At 37.9% G+C, this 18751-nt stretch overlaps 1 protein-coding gene across 5 annotated transcripts in view; it reads right to left on the bottom strand.

The window, feature by feature from the left end:
• Grm5 (glutamate metabotropic receptor 5) overlaps positions 1 to 18751 on the bottom strand; it is a 479762-nt gene that overhangs the window by 422004 nt on the left and 39007 nt on the right. The gene's annotated exons all lie outside the window — the stretch shown is intronic.

Here is an 18751-nt window from a genome sequence, read left to right as displayed (position 1 = left end):
ATCTCACACTTCTTTTCAAACTGTTCAGGGGTTGTCTAAACCTCCAAGGTTCCACTACTAAGGACGGACACTATTCCAGCACTTGGTATGTTTTACACCAGATAGGCACATATCTTGCTCCCTTACTTCCTGCAAAACAGTATGGAAAGTTGAAAAAACAAAAACAAACAAAAAAACCCACATTACCTGAGCTCCCTTCTCAGTGAGGCTCACCACAGGAACACTACACAGCATTTGATCTAATTTATCCCACAAGAGTTTACTTTAGGGTTCACTTGTTCTTATTACCCCCTTACTACTAAAATATAAGCTTCAAAAATTCTTTGCTCATGTTTATGAAGGCTGGAAAGTCAAAGCTTGAGTGACCACATCTGGTAAGGAATTCAACATTCATTGTATTACAGGAAATAGGATCACACGGTGAGAACACAAGTAAGAGCACAGAGGCTCATGCAGAAGAGGCTAACACACACAGTGACCTCAATTTATAACTAATACAGTCACAGGAGAAAGAAAAGCACTGATTCCTTCTGAAGGTGGAGCCCACAGGAACTAATTAGCACCATTCCCCACTTCTGCAAGGTTCCAGTACCTCTCAATACCTTTGTACTGGGGTCCAGCTCACTACAGTGCCATAGTACAACATGGGCTACAGTGTCAGGCCTCTTAAAACACTCTGGAATATATGAATAGAAATACAATGCAGCATAGTCCTTTTTGGCATTTAAGAGCCTTACGGATCTAACCATGAGGGGATGGCATTTAAAATAAAAGTTTTAGGGCAATGTAATATGCATTGAGATGAATGCAAAATATGGAGATTCTTGGAGCAGGGAGCAAGGACTGTCTAGATAATATAGAAGCCCTTAAGAATAACACTTGAACAGGGTGTCACAGGATTAACGACAAAATTTTAGAGTGCTTTTCAAATTATAAAGCTAGAATAAGCTCCAAAGCTTATTCTATCTTTGAACATTTAAACTTATTATTTAAATGTAATAGAGCACAAGTTGAATGATGCATCTCCATAAGACTCTTGGTGAACACCTCCACCTCCACCCACACCACAGTAGAGCACAAAGCACTATTCTGCCAAACCAATCCTCCTGGCCATGTTTAAATATTTCATAGGTTACAAAGCATGTTCACATTGATAGTCGCCTTAAAATCTTCCAACCTGTGCAGTAGGTATTGCTGCTTCTACAACTTCAGTCCCATTTGTATTGCTGAAATACCTCCATATTTAAGGTTTAAGGTGTTTATTTTCAGCCACCCCTAAATGTTATATAGGCGTGTGGGACTTCTGTCCAACTTCCCTAACATCACGTCATGCAGAGTCATCGTCTCACACTTGTAGTTTCCATCAGCTGGCACATCCCATGAAGACAGGAGAGATATCCCTAGGACCACAATTTCTACAACATTGGATAATGTTCCTCTATCATAACAAGATGGAAAGCAAAATACATAAGTACAAATGAAAGGAACTTGGTGGATCTGCTGATCAGAGAATTAAAATCTCCCATTATTCTTCATTTTCTCTGTGAAATAAGAACTAAGGTCAGGATTAGGCACAACCAGTCAGAGAAATACTTCAGATTTCAGAAGATAGGAGAAGGTGTGAAATCATAATCAAGGTCAGTGAGAGTGTAAATTGACTAACAAAATCAAAATGTAGTTGCAGGAATGGCAGTCAGTAAGCTGAAGCCATGTGAGGTTTGTGACAATAAATTAATCTCATCATCACTGTTGTGTTTTCTCACTCCCTGCTCAGCAGTTCATGGCAGATGTTAAGTAGGGGGATATGAGGCTAGCCAAAGCCAGAATTGCTCTAGTCAAGTATGATGGCAGGAAAAATGTGCAAGGGAAAGTGAAAGTGTGCCAATGAGTTATTGTAAAGTTGAACTTGAAATACAGGCCAACTAAGGTGGGAGTGAAAATTGGAGAAAATGTTGAGAAGAGGGCTTGAGTGAGGGTTTGAGGTACCTTACCATAGAAAGGTAGGTAAGTCAGTGAATTGTAGGTCCTCGTGAGACCAAAGTCATTAGTGTTGAAGCTATTAGAAGATTATATTTAGAAATATACACAGCAGCATAAGTCCTGGCAAATTAAGAGCTGCTAAAATAGTGTTTTTGAGAGATTATACCATAACTTTCTTCTGAATGCAGAAGCCTGCCACAAATGATCTCTCTATCAAAAAAATCTCTTCTACGTGGGTTGAAAAGTTTTCCTTTGATTTTATTTTTTGTGCTTTGTAACCAGGATGGGGACAATAGGTGAGTGCAGAATAAAGACACACGATGCAAAAAATAGCTGGTAGAATGTGAGACATTTAACCTGCCATCATGAGGAAATGCACATCAGTCCTAAGATGCTGACAAACAGCCCATGTCAAGACCTTAGCAGTCTTACAGCTCAGGCTCCACAAGCATTTAGACCTAGGTGTGAAACCCAGACTTGTGACTTGGACAAGTTACATAATTTTCTAAGAATCATTCTCTTTTTCTTTATAATGCAGCTAAGGAAACCATTTATAAAGAATTTGATGACATGAACTTTAAGGTACACTCAAATCTACAATTCTTTGAGCTATATGAGCTATTCCTGTTTTTGAGCTGCCTGCCTCTGATAAGTTACTTAGTATTTCATTACCTGAAACACAACAAAGTAGTAAATGTCCAGTTCTGTGCTTGACAGGTGTTCGATAATATATTACCAAGGATAATAGTGAATGTCTTCAGTAACCATTTGCTAGGAAAAGTACACAGAAGATCCAAAAGATGTTTGATGGCTTAATCTAGATGGTTATGAGAATTCCTTTCATTTGAATTTTGTTCCTGACTATATACTAGGCATTTTGACTATAAAATATGAGCACCATTCCCCATCTGTAAGAGCCTAGTCTGGTAAAGAAATAAGGAAACCTGCGGAAAGACCAATGTGCTGTGAGAGCACGGAGGACAGACAGGTACCTCAGAGACCGGAGGCGTTGAGCCGCAGAGGTTGGAGAAGGCTTTCAGTGCTGTGGAAGCACGGTGCAGAGGAGGAAGCAGCACATACAAAGAGATGGCAATGTGAGAGCCACAGCCCAGCAGCATCTGCAGCATCCTCAGACCTGCTTTCTGTGCCCTGAGCACTGTCACGGAACTGGGTATACTCATGTAACTCCTGTAAATCTAAATTTACTAACCTGTGAAGTGGGCTTTATACGACCTATATAAGCATTGCTATGAGGCTTAAATAAGACAATAAATTCATCTCCTTCCAAAATATGTGTTTTTACACCCATCTCTCTCTCTCTCTCTCTCTCTCTCTCTCTCTCTCTCTCTCTCTCTTGGATTCTAAACAAGAGAACATTATCTCTCTCCCTGTATCCACTTGGACCTCTGTCTCGAACCCATTCATCACCATGCAGACTGCAGGACCTTTTCAAAATGCACATCAGATCAAGCCACACATCCACTTAAAAGCCTATAGTGCCTTCTTTTTAGCCAAATCACGAGTGATAGGCTAAAAAGTCCTAATGATTCATTCCCTGATTGGCTTAGTACTCATCCTCATTCCTTGCCTTCTCCTGTTCCACATGCTTCAAACATTCTGGCCTTCCTCCCACCCACACATATGCATGACCTCTCTTAAATTTTGTAGTTTATATATGTCTGCCTGGTCTTCCTTTCTGTCCCTTTTGCTTACATTATTACTAGTCATTCTTCAAGTCTTGAATCAAGTATATCGTCCCCATTTTCCTGGTTATGTCACATGTCTAATACCATATGATGTCCCAGGATTGCCTCCCTTTATATTTTAGCACACAACAGAAATCAAATTTCACATTTTCTAGCCGACAATTTATATCCTCCCACACAGAGTACAACTTCTCCAGGAGGGAAGGAATAGGTGTTTTTTCTGGACCTGAATCACTGCTATTCTTTGCTAAGTTTAGTGTCCAGCACATGGAAGGTGCTCAGAGTATTTTCTGGATGGAAGAATAAATCTAGTGATAACCAATGGGATCATAATTACATTATTGTTAAATGTTCTGTTTACTTATTACTTAGGATATTTTAAAATTGAGCATAGAGGGAAGACAAAAAGGGAGAGAAAATTCTTGGGAAAGTAGGAGGAGACATTTATTGCATAATCAAGCTTCTTTAAGCCTTGTTAAGTAAGATGGTTTTGTCTAAGTGTATGGGAGGAAGAGGTAAAGGGGTTTAAACAAAACAGCATAATGAGCAGATTGGTACTTAAGAAACTTCTGGTTGCAAAATTGTAAGTACAAAATGTATGCAGTGGAAGACTCAGAAGGCTCTTACGTAATCAAAGTGAGAAATAAAAGAAGGTACTGAACTGGGGCTGAGATCTTTACATCATTTGTCAAGTATATCTCCCCATTCCCACTAACTAGGTCACATGCTCCATGACACAGAATCCCCCTGGATATCTCTCTTTATGTTTTAGCTCCTATCAGAAATAAAAACTGGAATTTTATTTCTCCAATCTCTATTCTCCCTGGGTTCAACATTTTGTTATTGATAACTCTAGTTGGGGGCTGAAAGTGACAACCATTTACTCCTTACTTGTTCTATCACTCATGAAATTAAAGCATCTATTACTTCAGATAAAGGGAAGCACACTTAGAATACTTAGGAAAAAGAATTCCAAACCTCAACATGATTGCAATGTACTAACAAAACACCAGCCTGTATTTTAAGAAGAGAAATGTGTAATAGAATCACATTTTTCTCTTTGTGGAGCTATGATTACAAAGAAAACTGGGAAAGATGGCACTGCATAAAGAAGAAATCTCTTTGGATCAAAATGTCTTTATTGAGAACCTATGTGGCAGAAAGTCTTGTCCAGTGCTGAAAAGTAAGCTGAAGAATACAAAATATTTACTAATGAGAATAAGTGTCATGATTAGCTGGACAGTCAAGCAAATGTTCCAAGTAAAATTAAATTTGGCTATGCTCACATCACTATCATAAGTAAAAATTTCATCTGTATTTCCTTCCATTAATGTAAATAGACAAGAACTACCTCTCTACAAATTTGTTTTACTACACAGTCTTATTTGCTGACCTAAATGCTGTTTTTCATGGCTGTTTATGTAAACATCAAGGTCGTAAAACCTTTGTTTTGATAACAGCAAATACTCAAAAGTAAGGAGGGCAGATGGTGACTTACAGTACACTGGTGGAAGTCCATCCAGTGGTCATTTAAGTCAAAGAACACAACTTCTTTGCTGTTATTGCTTTCATCCTAAGATTAAGTTCTCCAGTTTCATATATTATAAAATTTCAGAGTAACTTCTGATGTTGGAGAAAATAGTTTGGTCTACTATATTCCCTTACATTTCCTGGTTTAAATTTATAATCTCTTGCTAGTTGCTATTTCAGAACCAAACTCAAGGCTAAATGTTATTTCTTCACACTATTCAAGTTATGGGTTCCAGCTGTTCATATATAAGTACTAGTTTATAGTACAAGCAATCAAAGAAAAGTATGGTTAGAGGATGAAACAAATGTATACAGGTTTTTTAAAAACTTTCTTCATTTTCGTTTGTCTCTGCTATTTCTTTAGAATCTTTCGTTTTCTATTTTTTGTGGTACTGGGTTTTGAACTCAGGACATTGTGCTTGGAAGGCAGGTGTTCTACCAATACAGCCAAGCTCCAAGCCCTTTTTTTTATTTAGTTATTTTTAGATAGGGTCTCATGTTTTTGCCTGGGTCAGCCTGACTTGAACTGTGATCCTTCTACCTCCTAGACAGTTGGGTTAACAAGCGCACACTGACCCTGCCTAGTTTGTTGGTTGAGATGCTGTCATGCCAATGTTTTGCTCAGGCTGGCCTTGTACTAAGATCCTCTCAATCTCTGCCTCCCCAGGACCTGGGATTTCAGAAATGTGCCACACACCTAGCCCCAAGAGAACAAAGAATTTGTTTCTTAATTAAGAGCATTTTGGCATAATTTTTAAAAAGTAACTGACGAGGACTACCTCTGCCACTAATCAAGAGTCTAAGTTGCCTTTGGTCTTTTTTTCACTACCACATAAATGACATCATCAGTGTCTAATCCTCCTTTATAATCCCAGGGTTTATAAATTAATTTTAGGTGCATAAAATGAATTAATTTGTGAGCACAAAGATAAGTTGACATGTTAGCCTACACAGAAGAAATGTCACTGAATTGTAATTCAAGTAATCATAGAGGCTTTCCTCATACCTTTTTTCTCCACTGGGATTCATTAGACTTTTCAAGTTTGATGAACTAATTTTAATTTTGAAAAAGGAAAAGTGTTGAGTATTAGACAATTATATTCAGCCCCATTTAATCACTAATGCTGTTTGTCCTTGAACAACAAACAGAGAGCTAGAGAAATTAACCCCAGATCACTCAGTTACCAGATGCCAAAACAAGACATGAACCATGGCTGTTTGTCCGTCACATAATCTAACAAAGTACATCTGAAATTATAAAAAATACAAAAAATGTTCAAGATGTAAAAGCAAATATTATACTTTAGCTATAAGATAAAATGGCGGTCTTGAAGAGTTTACAATTTTAGCAAATATCTGTCAGTTAAAATCCATATCAAGTAATTAGCTACAACTCCACACATGTAATACCCATATACACATAAATGCATACAAATAGTCGTGTGCATGAGTGTGTACATACATATGAATGCACATATTAAGGAAAAGAAAAGTTAATTCTTAAGACTCAAACCTCAAATTTACAAAACTATTTTCACATTTGTATCAAGACAATTTTTAATGTGGAATGTGAATATATTTTTATGTGAATGTTACTTTAGGAGCAGTATCAGTACACATATGTAGGACTTTCAAATGGCTTAAGATGGGTTTAACTTGTATCATGACGCCTATCCAGCTCAACTCTCCCCAGCATGACCAGACTTTGCAACTTGGCTCACAAGAGGCGGTGACAGAAGGTAATGGCTCTCCTGGGAATGGGCTGAGCCAGCTCAGTGTGAGGAATGGAAAAGAGGGAAAGGAAGACTGGATGCAGGGAGAAGCATCATGATCAACTTCTCAGATGTGAGAGGAAAGGTGGTATATTGCAAGAGGTTAAGGTAAATACTAGGCGAATAATTTTTAAGCGTGAGTTTATACAATCTCAAGGTCACAGCAATTATACAAGTTATACACAATAAAAGTATGCCCACAAAAGGCCTGGCACAGACGTGACTCACATCTATAATCCCAGCTACTCAAGAGGCAGTCGTCAGGAGGATTGCAGTTCCAGGCCAGCATTGGCAAAAAGTGAGTGAGACTTCACCTCAACAAACAATCCAGGCATGGTGGTACATGTTGTAATCCTAGCTATGCAGGACACATAAGTAGGATCACCATCTGAGGCCAGCCTGGACAAAAATGTGAGACTCTATCTGATAAAGGGAAAAAAAAAAAAAAGGAGGAAAGAAGGGAGAGGGAAGGGGAGGGGATAGGAGGAAGGACAGGAAGGGGAGGGGGAAAGGAGCCCACAGAATAATCTGTGCTAAGATCATAGGGTGGATCTAAAGGACTTAAACTGAGTTTTGTCTGATTCCTCACCCCTCCCAACATTTCACACTATCAGCCAAGTCTGCAAGTAAATCCAGAGCTATGGAAGGTACAAAAATAGATATAGCCTCTGATTTAGAATTCTGGCCTAAAAACACAAACCTTTTGAGGAAATTTGTTAAATGCCGACGAACCATAGAAACATGGAGTTAGGCTGGGTAAATAAATCGCCTTGAGTAAGCTTCTTAGACTAAGATCCATGCTGTTGTAAGGATCTTAGGATGAGTGAGAATTATGAAAATGGTATACAGATCTATTTTGAGACAATTCCAAATTTCTATCAATTAAATTAATAATATAGTATTCTCAAAGGAAATTGTGACATAAAATTTTTAAGAACTAGTGATATAAAACAAATTTTTTATAGGTGAGAAAATGTAAGCATAGAGAGCTCTGTGGCTATGGGGGACCACACCACTGGTGTTACGGTTTGAATATGCAATGTCCCCACATTGGCTCATGTGTTGAAGGCTTAATCCCCAGGCAGTGGCTCTATTTTGTGAGGTGATAGAAACTTTAGGAGGTGGAGCCCAGCCGGAAGAAGTAGGTCACTGGAAGCATGTTTTTGAAGGGTATTATGGCCCCGGCCCCTTCCTGTTTCTTGGATTTTGTTTCCTGATTGTCATGAGGTGAACAGATATCCTTCATCACGTCCTTCCACCACTATGTTCTGTTTCCCCACAGAAACAAGGGAACACCAGCTTTAATGAAATTTCTAAAATTATGAGCCAAGATAAATCCTTCCTCCCTTAGGTTGTTTTTGTCAGGTCTTTTGTCACAGTGGCAAAAAAGCTAACTAACATGGCTAAATAGTGAAGAATAGCTACTTGAGCGTAGGTCTCTTCCTTCCTACTCCAAAGCCCTCTCCCTTCCCTGTTACCATATCCTGATGTCACATGTATTACCCAACACTAGGAGCTTGCAAAATAAATGTGGCATGTACAGTGTATGGCATACAGTCCTGTGAAAATCAGAAGTATTAGTGGTGGGAGGCACCTTGTTGGACTCAGTGTATCTCCCCCCTTTTCTTTTCAAGATACTAATAAGAAAAGCTGTGTTTAATTGTACATGGTTCAGTATGTAGAAAGAAACAATATCTGTTACTTTATAAATTATGGTGCCAGGCTAACCAAGGCCATTTTCTAAGAAAACTCAGTGACTTGGAACCTGCTAACCTTAGTAAACAAAACCTCAGTGAGCTGTAATTAATGTTCACAGTGCATCTGCTTAATTTTCCTGATACATTAGCCCTCTCTTTTTCCCCTTGCACAACTCCTATAATCCTTCATTATCTTAATTTCCAGAAATTTAAGGTCAGATTTCTTGTCTTATTTTAAAATTAGAGTGTAATGTTAACTTCAATTCTGGGGTTTTTTGAGGGTGGATGAATTAAAAAAAGAACTTTAAAAAAGATAGATCTGTTCATCAGGTTTTTATGACAACCCCGTTGTGGATACTGCCAGAATAACTTCAGGAAGATGACGTGTTCATTATCAGTTCAGTGGCATCTAGTTGAAAATGTCTGTGTTACAGAAAAATTGGCAGGAGCTGCTGGAGAATAGTTCAGTTTGTTCACATGTAAGCATTAATCCGCACTGATTACTGAAAACCTGAGCTTTACACAAAATCTCCTGAAATCATGGGCATCCCATTCATGCATGATGAATTGAGTTATACAATGTACCTTCAAAGGGAGATGAGTGATAGACTTGATAAAACATAAGGATCATTTCTCCCACCAAGGCCATACCCAGTCATGAATAAACAACACACTGGCCACTAGTTAAATGTCCATGGGCCAGCCAGTCTGCTAAATGTATTACACATATCACTGTGCTATTCACGACACTGCTAGGTTCTTACTCCTGTTACACTGATGATACAGAAATATTATTTCATAGACATTTCCACAGGTGAGAACATTTGTGTTTGTGGAGCTTAATAACTTGCCCCTTACCACATAACTAGCAAGGGTGTAAGTGTGGATATGATCTCAAATAACTTGATTCCAAGGATAGTTCCATTAAACCGCCAGGTTATTTTGTCTCCTTTTCTTACAGCAATAATACCTAGGTTAATGGATATACTTTCCACATAGATTCAAAAATTAGAAAGAAAAATATATGCGACAGAGAGAAAAAAGAGCAACAGAGACAGGGGAAGAGGAAGGAAAGGAAGAGAAGAGAGGGAGGAAGGAAGGAAGGAATTTGTATTATCATTAATAGAAAAAGTAAAGCAGGAAGTCTATGATAAAAGGAGAAGAAGTTGAAGATAAAACAAACAGCAAATTTAGAGTACATATTTGTTGCCATGGAGCTTTGGGCAAAATATACCTGCAAGTAACACTTGTAAAGGAATATCTGTTGGGATGGCAGGAATTTAGTGTGCCAGTGAAGGAGGGGTCCAGCAGGAGGAAGCTGGCTCACATTCATTAGGTCCAGCATTCTGGTTCAAACTACAAAGAAGAGATGCAGTCAAGGCTCACCCCCAAATGAACAAAATTTGAAGATTCTGTATTGACCAAATATTAACATTAAAACAACTTAGCATGTCAGCATTCCAGCCATCTGGAAATGACCAAAGAGCAATGAAGCAATGCTCAAGTACAAAATTAAGAAAGCATCAGGAACTGTTCGAGTAATTCACTCCATGCTTTATCTATTATTAACTATAGCCTAGAAAACTTGTTTCCCATTATAGATGGTAGAGAATTTCTACTTTGCATAAAATCAACATCCTCTAAGGTCTTGAAGAACATATGTTTGCAGACAATTACCCAAAGATAGCAATGGAACATTCATTATTCATTGGCTGCTTCATTGCAAGTTTAATATGATCCATTCTCCATATTGCACTGAATCTATGTGGAAAAAGTCAATACATAGTTTTATTTCCTTTTCCAACTCAGGTTAGATTAGACTTTAGGATGTCATGTTGATTTATTTTATGTAAGAGTTTTATAACTTTATAAATGACAAATGTTGGGAAGTATAGCAGACTTACTATTTTGCTATATTTGTCAGTAGCTGTTTAGAAGACAGCATTTAGACTTTCCTCTCTCACATCCTTGTCTTGGTCCACAGAGGACAACTGTCCACCAAATATCCTGTGTTATGGGGTAGTAATTGAAGGAAAATAATAATTGGTTTTTTATTTTACTTTTTAGTAGCTCCAGGGAGGGGATACTGATACATGAATAAAGCTGAATTGCAGGTAACTGCATGGACTTTATGAACATACATTTTGATTAGAATCTTGTTGAATAAAATAAAACAAAACCAGACACCAAACTACAACCTTTCTAATTCAGTGTATTTTGAAGTACTCCAACCAAATCTTTGATCCAAGAGAGCAGACTTTCCCCAGACTCCATTCAGGAAGAGTCTTTTTGCTCTTGTTCCAGTAATGGCTGTAAACTGGGAAATTTCTCATTGTTCTTTGTCAACATTCTTCTAATGAGAAGCTCTGAGACGTGTCATTTCTACCGAAAAGTGGTTTCTATACCCCAAGTCCTAATCCACTGTCCCTCCTGTGATACTGTAGCAGTTTTAATCCTACTAGGGCACTTATCACAGCCTGCAGGTGATTGGTAAAATTATTTGTGTATGTGTTTTGCTAAATGATTAGGTTATGAATCCCTAGTGATTAGAGATTAGGTAATATTTATTTGTATGACCTCTAAGTTATTGTAAACTGCATTATATATGAAAGGTATAGGCAGAATTTTATGTGTAAGGTTGCTTACTTTTCATTCTTGTTTAGACAAGACCCTATAGCTAGCATCAGCCAATAAGGTCTTTCAAATACAATTGTTATATTCACCTATAACAACCCTGACCACATGTACACACAAGAATATATGTACCTGTTTGTGCATGCACCACACACATATGTGCACCCACTTGTCATCCTCCCTTGTCTTTTCACAATTGCGACTAGTCAATCAACCTCTGCTACTTAAAACTTTAGCCTGCTTAAGGCAAGAAAATTGCAAAAGCCATGGTGAGATACCAAGACAACTAGTATCACAGTATGTGGTATGAAAACAGAATTTGTGTTAATGGTCAACACTGCTGGCACGCCATAAAAACTCAAGGAAGCTACTCTGAGATGACTTGAACTTGGCTCAGAAGGTGTTACCTAAGCTAATTTTTCCTGCTGGCGGAGACAGGGCTACTTTTTCCTTATAGTTTTGCTTTAATTGCTTTCATATACCTGAGTCCCCCATCTAAATTTTTGTGAGCAGAGTGCTCACTACAGGTGTTCGAGTGCTCTGAATTTTCATAACTGAAATTGTTTTTTCTTGTAATATTCAGAGATATTATGGTTTATCCCACCATAATAAAGAATAAAAGTGGGGGCTGGTGGGGGGGGCACAAACAATGTATACACATGTAAGTAAATGTAAAAGTGATATAAGAGGAGAAAAAACAACAACAAAAAAGAATAAAAGCAAAATAATAATAATCACACATGTAAAACTTATAGACAGGTATCTCACCACCTTTGAGTCCCTCCATTGCTGGTGTCTCATGATGCTGCATTTGTGCAGATCACAGGGTGTCTGTAGGGTGTTTGTTTTACCGTGCTTCTTCCCACCATTCAGTCCTCATGACTGAGAAGAAGATATCATGGGTGTCTGTTGGCAGTGTTTTGAAAGTCATACCACTTAGGTAATTAAGGTAGCTACTCGTGGGAAACAGAAAATTTTCTGGACATGAGTCTGCCCTTGTGTGGATACCTCAGGGCTTCACTCTTCATTAGGCAATTGTCAGTTCATTTATTTTTCCTGAAGCTACACACAAATACTTTCTTCCACATTTAAGAACCCAGGCAGTACTAATTGACATTTTCTAGGCAATGTTTCAAGTATTTTGGAGAATGTATATTGAACTTTTCATTAGAAAAGCTTCCCAAATGAATAAAAGTTATTTGACTGAAAACAGCTTCATGATCTCTCATTAAGCCTCTGAGTGGGACTCCATAAACCAGTTAGGATCAGGAAGCACCTGGCTGTTCCCACTTTGAGCTAACCTATTAGCTGACAGTGTGGTTTAAAGGGACATTCCACTTAACTTCATTGCTTTCATTTTCTCTCTTTAAACAAAAGACATGACATATTCGTGATTAAGAACCTCCCTCTTTCTGAAAGTGATAGAACGTTGTTTATAGTAGAGGAATAGATTGCTCAATAGAAATAATCAGTTCCAGTTAGAGGACTGGGAATAGAGCTCAGTGGTACAGCACTTGCCTAACATGAGCAAGGCCCAGGTTCAAATTCAGCACCACAAAAAAGCTAGAAGAAGAAAGGAATTAAATATAACAATAATCTAGGGGAAAAAATTACACTGAGTGTGTTTAAAATTTTATTTTATCACAGAATTCCTGGAAGTCAAGGTTAAAAAGAAAAATACATATCTACATATCAATATATCTAAATAAATCTATATAAAACTATAATTTATATATTATGCAATTATTTATTTACTTTTATATAGCATATACTTTTATTTATATATTATATTTGATTATATATTTACTTATCAATAATTATATTGTGTATTTATTATGTATACAATATTTATTATGTATATTCATGCTATACATACATGCATGGAAAAATAAGTTTTCTATATAGAAAGATATTTTCATGAAATTTGTTCCAAGCTGAATTTTTATGTTAATGAGATATGTTACTGTACATTAACATAATAATATGTTAATGAGATGTTATATTTATGTTAATGTATATAAAAACTTTACATAATACCGCTCATAGTCTTTGATAATAGTCCCAAAAAACATTAATAATAAATGTTCTATATTGTAAAGATATAGTGTTCACTGGCCAATGACAAAAAAAATCATTTCCAGTTCTAAAGAGGTGAAATTTGTAGACACAGATTTCTTTATGGTAAATGAGCAGATAAAACACAATGTAATTCTCATGTGGCTGATTCTACATATTTGGATACAACTCAAGTATGTAGAATGAAGACCATTTTGACCCCTGAAATTAGAATATCAAATTCAACTCTTATAGGGATAAAGAGTTAAAACTGTCTTGAACATTTCCTCCTAAAGTAAATACTGTTTCTTCTCAGTGTTTCTCAGTAAACTACAACTTTCTGATGGGAATCCATCTACAACTTTCTGATGGGAATATATAATAAAAATATTTTTCATTGTTGGTAGAAAGACAAACTACAATATTTTACTGCAGATACGAGTAGCAAGGCCATCAATATCAATAATACCAAGAAATCTTATTCATAGATAGGTATATAATGGTAATTGGGAACAAAAGGCAAAGTAGAAAGACTGGAAAAACTAGCAATTTGGACAGAAAAGTCAATGTAATTCTAGGCTAAGGAAGGCATAGCTTCTGAAGAGATTAGCACCATTAAAAACAAGCCAAGTACTTTGCATCTGGACAATAGGAAACATGCCTAACGGGCATTTCAGGAATTGGTCAGACTCCACCCACTGTAGGCCCAAAGGTATGAAAAGGTAAACTTATCTGGAAGACTTTCCCTTGAGAAGAAAGAGCCTCTGGGTGACCCTGCTGGCACAGGGCTACCTAGGAAGTTGTTTTCCCAGGACTGTTTCTCTAGGCTCAGCTTCCCAGGCACTCAAAGGACAATTCACTTATGGCCCAAGGGACCTGCTACCATCCACATGATGCTGGATTCTCAGGCACTCAAAATGCAAGCATTATGGAGTTATGGATTTCAAATGAAATCCTGGGAGGACACACAATATGTGACGGAGTTGGAGTCCCTGCATGCAGACCCTGAGAAGGCAATGCATGAAACTGTGAGAGTGAAACCTACACTGTAATGGAGACCCCAGGAGGTTAGAGGTGCTATTCTTGGCATGTCTACTGAGGAAAGCTGTAGGCAGTGATGGAGCCATCCAGGAGAGTGGCTCCACATCCCATGACCATGTGCCCTTAATGCCAGAAATGGACTTGCAGAATTTACTGTTTGGTCCGCTGGGGTCCTGTCTTGCTTTGAGGCCATACTTCCTCAGTATTCTATTCTTCCCTTTGGAAATGGAAACATGTACTCTGTGCCATTGCTTCTTAGAGGTATGTAATTTTCTTTTTGATTTTACAGGGGCTCGCAGATAATAGTTTGTCTTGAGGATCAGAGGTGAAGTGGAACTCAGACTTCTGAGCAATGCTGGAACTGTCAAAACTATGGGGACTCTTGGAGATGGAATGAATGCATGAGCCTTTGGAAGGTCAGAAGTAGAATGTTATGATTTAAGGAGATGACAAGTGCTGGCCAGTTGACAGACAAGGGGTTCGCCAACTCTGCTGTATTGAAAGAGCCTGGGAAATTAGTAAAGCACACCTCTGGGTGTATCTGTGAGGCCTTTTTCAGAGAGGATTAACTGAAGAGAGAAGGCCTGCCCTAAATTTGGGCAGCCCTATCCCCTAGGCAAGGGCCCAGGTAGAATAAAGGAGACAAAGGTGAAAACCAGATTGCCCAGGTACTGACTCTCTCTCTCTGCTTTTTGGGCACCATGATGTGAGCTGCCCTGTTCCACCATTCCTTCCTGCCACTATGTACTAAAATCTCAGAAACCATGAGCTAAAACAAATCATTCCTCCCTGAAGTTTTTTATTTTTTAAGTAATCTGTCATAGCTATGAAAAGTCTGACAACACAGACACACAACTGTTACTTAGTATTTGTTGAATATTCACCATAGTGTTTCTATTACAGAGGGAAAAGAAAGAAATCAAGAAGAAACTCTATAGAAAGTTTGGTTTCAAAATTGGAGAAGAGGACAGAATAGGTTCTGCCTGGAAGCTTGGGGGGAAGGAGGGGGCTGGAGGCAGTGGAGAGATGGCCCAAACAATGTATGTACATATGAATAAATGAATAAATAAAAAAACACTTTGGTTACTCAGTTGCTACAAAGAAAAGGGCATAAATGAGTCAAATTTTCAGGGAAAAGTCCAGGTTAATATGTCCATCAGTAGCACTGCTTTCTACTTCTTACCAGGTTCTCCCTAACACTCTTTCAGTTGTCTATCCAGTGACTGGTACGTGGTAACTCTTCATGTTGTAGTCTTAGAAAATGTTATGGCAGCACTCTGACTCAATTTCATCATTTGCAAAGTAGAGCTAATAATAGTTTGCATCACAGGCTATTGTGTGGACGAGATGGGTTAATTCAATTTAATAACCAGTGTATGTATGGCACATAGTAAGAATTCAGTAAATGCTGGCTATTGTTTTGTCCGTTGCCATTACAGATTTGCCCAGTGAATCAACACCTGTGTGTTGGCAGGTGAAATAGCTGTACTTGAGACCAGAAGAGTTCTGTGTACCAATTCCACTCCTCAGAATGGAATCTTGCCATCAAACTGCTTGTAAGTAATTATGTTATCAGTGATGCAATAACATGTGACTGTGCTGGGGCCAAGACCCTTAATCATTGCTCTTGTTCCAACATTATCTCAGTACAATCATGGGTGATGTATGCTGTTTACTGGACTTAGTATCCCTACCCCTTCAGTTACTGATTCATTTAAAAAATAATTTTCTTTATTCGAACATCAATTTTTAAATTATTTTTCATCTATCCTACTACTTATTGAGCATTTATCTACCTGTTATGTATACCTAGAGCTATGGGAAGTATTGTGATACAGAGATAAGAGACCAAATACTTGTCCTTAAGGAATGTTTAGTCAGTGAAACCTTGGTAATACAATGGGATATGGGCCAGACAGGAGAGGCAAACCCAGACCACAGTGGTTTTAAGGCAACGAGGATGCCATCTTGCATGTCATTATCATATGTTCTTAGGCTCCTCAAGGCTGAGACTGATTCTCAGATTTTTCTTTCTCTTTTTTTTTTAATAGCTTGCGTATTGAGAATACTAAGGCGTTTCAGAGAATGTCTTCCCATTGGGACTTGTATGATGCTTTTCTCAGGCTTATTTCATGGTTATACATCATGGACAGGAAGACCACCGAAGAAAGTCCTATCCTCATCACATCATATCTAGGCACACACTATCCAAATGGCTTATCAGTATTTATATGGTAAACTTGATCATCCAGTGGCAATGATTGTTAGGTCTCTTCTTTGTAAAGTTACTCTCTTCCACCATTCCAAACTGTCTAGGTTTGCCACACAGAAAAATACCACTTTAAGAACATTTTCTTTCATCTCATGTTCTTCCCAAATTTGAAAGAGAGAGAGAGAGAATTGGTTTTTTTTCTGTTATAAACCAGGGAAACGAATAAGGAACCTTTGGGTTAACCATTTATACTATTTAACGAAAGAGAATGCAGTGCCTGAAAGAAGTGACATGGCTCTGAAGGTCTCTCTTATTATAATTTTCTTTGCACATTGAGCTGTTTTATGAGCTGCAGCTGCAGCAACCTTAGGATGTGCCTCATAATCTCACTAATGCAAAATCTGAGCCCAGAAAAGCATTAGTGCACCCATGCATCATCTATGAAAGGCAAGACAAAGTAAGCAAAAGTATTAACAACTGGGGACTCCCCACCTTTCAAGGTGCTAAATATAATCATCTTGTTTAATTTAACTCACTAATAACCATACGAGGTAGGCATTTCTGGCCCTATTTTGTAACTGAACAGTAAAAGTTTCAGGTAATACCTCATGGTAAGTACAGAAATGGAATTTAAACCCAGGTGCTTAGACTACCAGTCACATATTTATAGCACCAAAGGACATTTATCCAATATTAATATCATTGCATCCCTTTTACCACTACAGAAATTGCAGAGCATGCTACCCATAGAAAACATCCTTAAGCTACATTGTCTTTCTCATAATTGGAGAAATAATGGACCTTCATACACAGAGTGCAGACCACAATAGAATTTAGTGATAGACTCTTAGAATTATCAAAGATTAGTAGAAGTTGGTTAGTCATAAATTCTAACTGTAACAATATTGGCTGGTGGAGTAAAGCCAAGATGAAGTACGTCCATGATAATTCTCATTCAATTAGACTATTAGGTGGCCTGCTGAAAGACCTGCATGGCCTAAACATGATTGTAAGCAGCATCAATTCCAACTCCAGGGCCACCCTAGCAAGTTTTTGAGGGATTACTACTGATCCATTACCCTGTGAGCTCATTCATTTCATATTATCCTGTGTTAAAATAATAAGTCCAATGCACATTTACAAAGCACCTACTGTGCCAAGCACTATCTTAAGAGCCCTCACAATCATCATCTCACTAAATTCTCTAATATCTCTGCTACATAGTTGCACTGAATCTCATTTAGCAGAAAAATAAGAGACTTCATAAAGATAAATACTTTCTGATGGTGGTAGAAGTGATTCTTCAATCTAGGATATTATGCCTACAAAGGCTACTCCATTTGTAACACCCTGTGATAGTCACCATGATGAAGGGTGGATCATTTCATGGCACCATCTAACTTTCACATCATAGTTATCTCTACACCTTGTTAGTCTATGAAGGCTTTTTGTATAACAGGAGTTCGAACTCAGAGCCTCACACTTCCTCTCCAATTACTCTACCACTTAAGCCAAACCTTCATCCCTTTTGCTTTAGTTAATTTTTAGATAAAGTCTTGCATTTTTTGCCTGGGACCAATCTCAGAATGTAATTCTCCTATCAACACTTCCCACATAACTGAGACCACAGGCATAAGACACCACACATAGCTTTCTCTTTGAGATTAAGTCTCAACTATTTTGCTCTGGCTTGCCTTAAATAGTTAGCCTTCTATCTCTGCCTCCCAAAAAGCTGGGATCATAGAGGTGAGCCACTGCACCCAGCTAATAAGTGAGTTTTCAATAGAAAAATCTGGCACTCAATATTTTGAAGCTAATGAGGAAAGGTCAGATTTAAATGATTATATTAAATAATCAACTAAAATAAATGAGATTCAGTGCATATTTGAAAGCCAGGTAAGGAGAAAAAGTTCCTTAAAGTTTGCCATGAATCTTCTGCTTCCCTCAATTTCATAAGCAGAAACAAAATGTGGAGAAAGTGGGAACAAAAGAAAATATTTCCAGCACTAAGTTTATCCCACCACCTGCAGAGTCCTATTTCAAAGCAGCCAGTGGCCAAAGTTCCTGCTGTCATTTCACTGGACTCCCAACACATTGACTAATTTCGTCCCTAATCCTATATTT

Source organism: Castor canadensis, chromosome 1 (genome assembly GCF_047511655.1).
Source record: "Castor canadensis chromosome 1, mCasCan1.hap1v2, whole genome shotgun sequence".
Taxonomy (NCBI): domain Eukaryota; kingdom Metazoa; phylum Chordata; class Mammalia; order Rodentia; family Castoridae; genus Castor; species Castor canadensis.
Note: the sequence above shows the minus strand (reverse complement) of the source record. Positions and strands in the feature narration are given on the sequence as shown.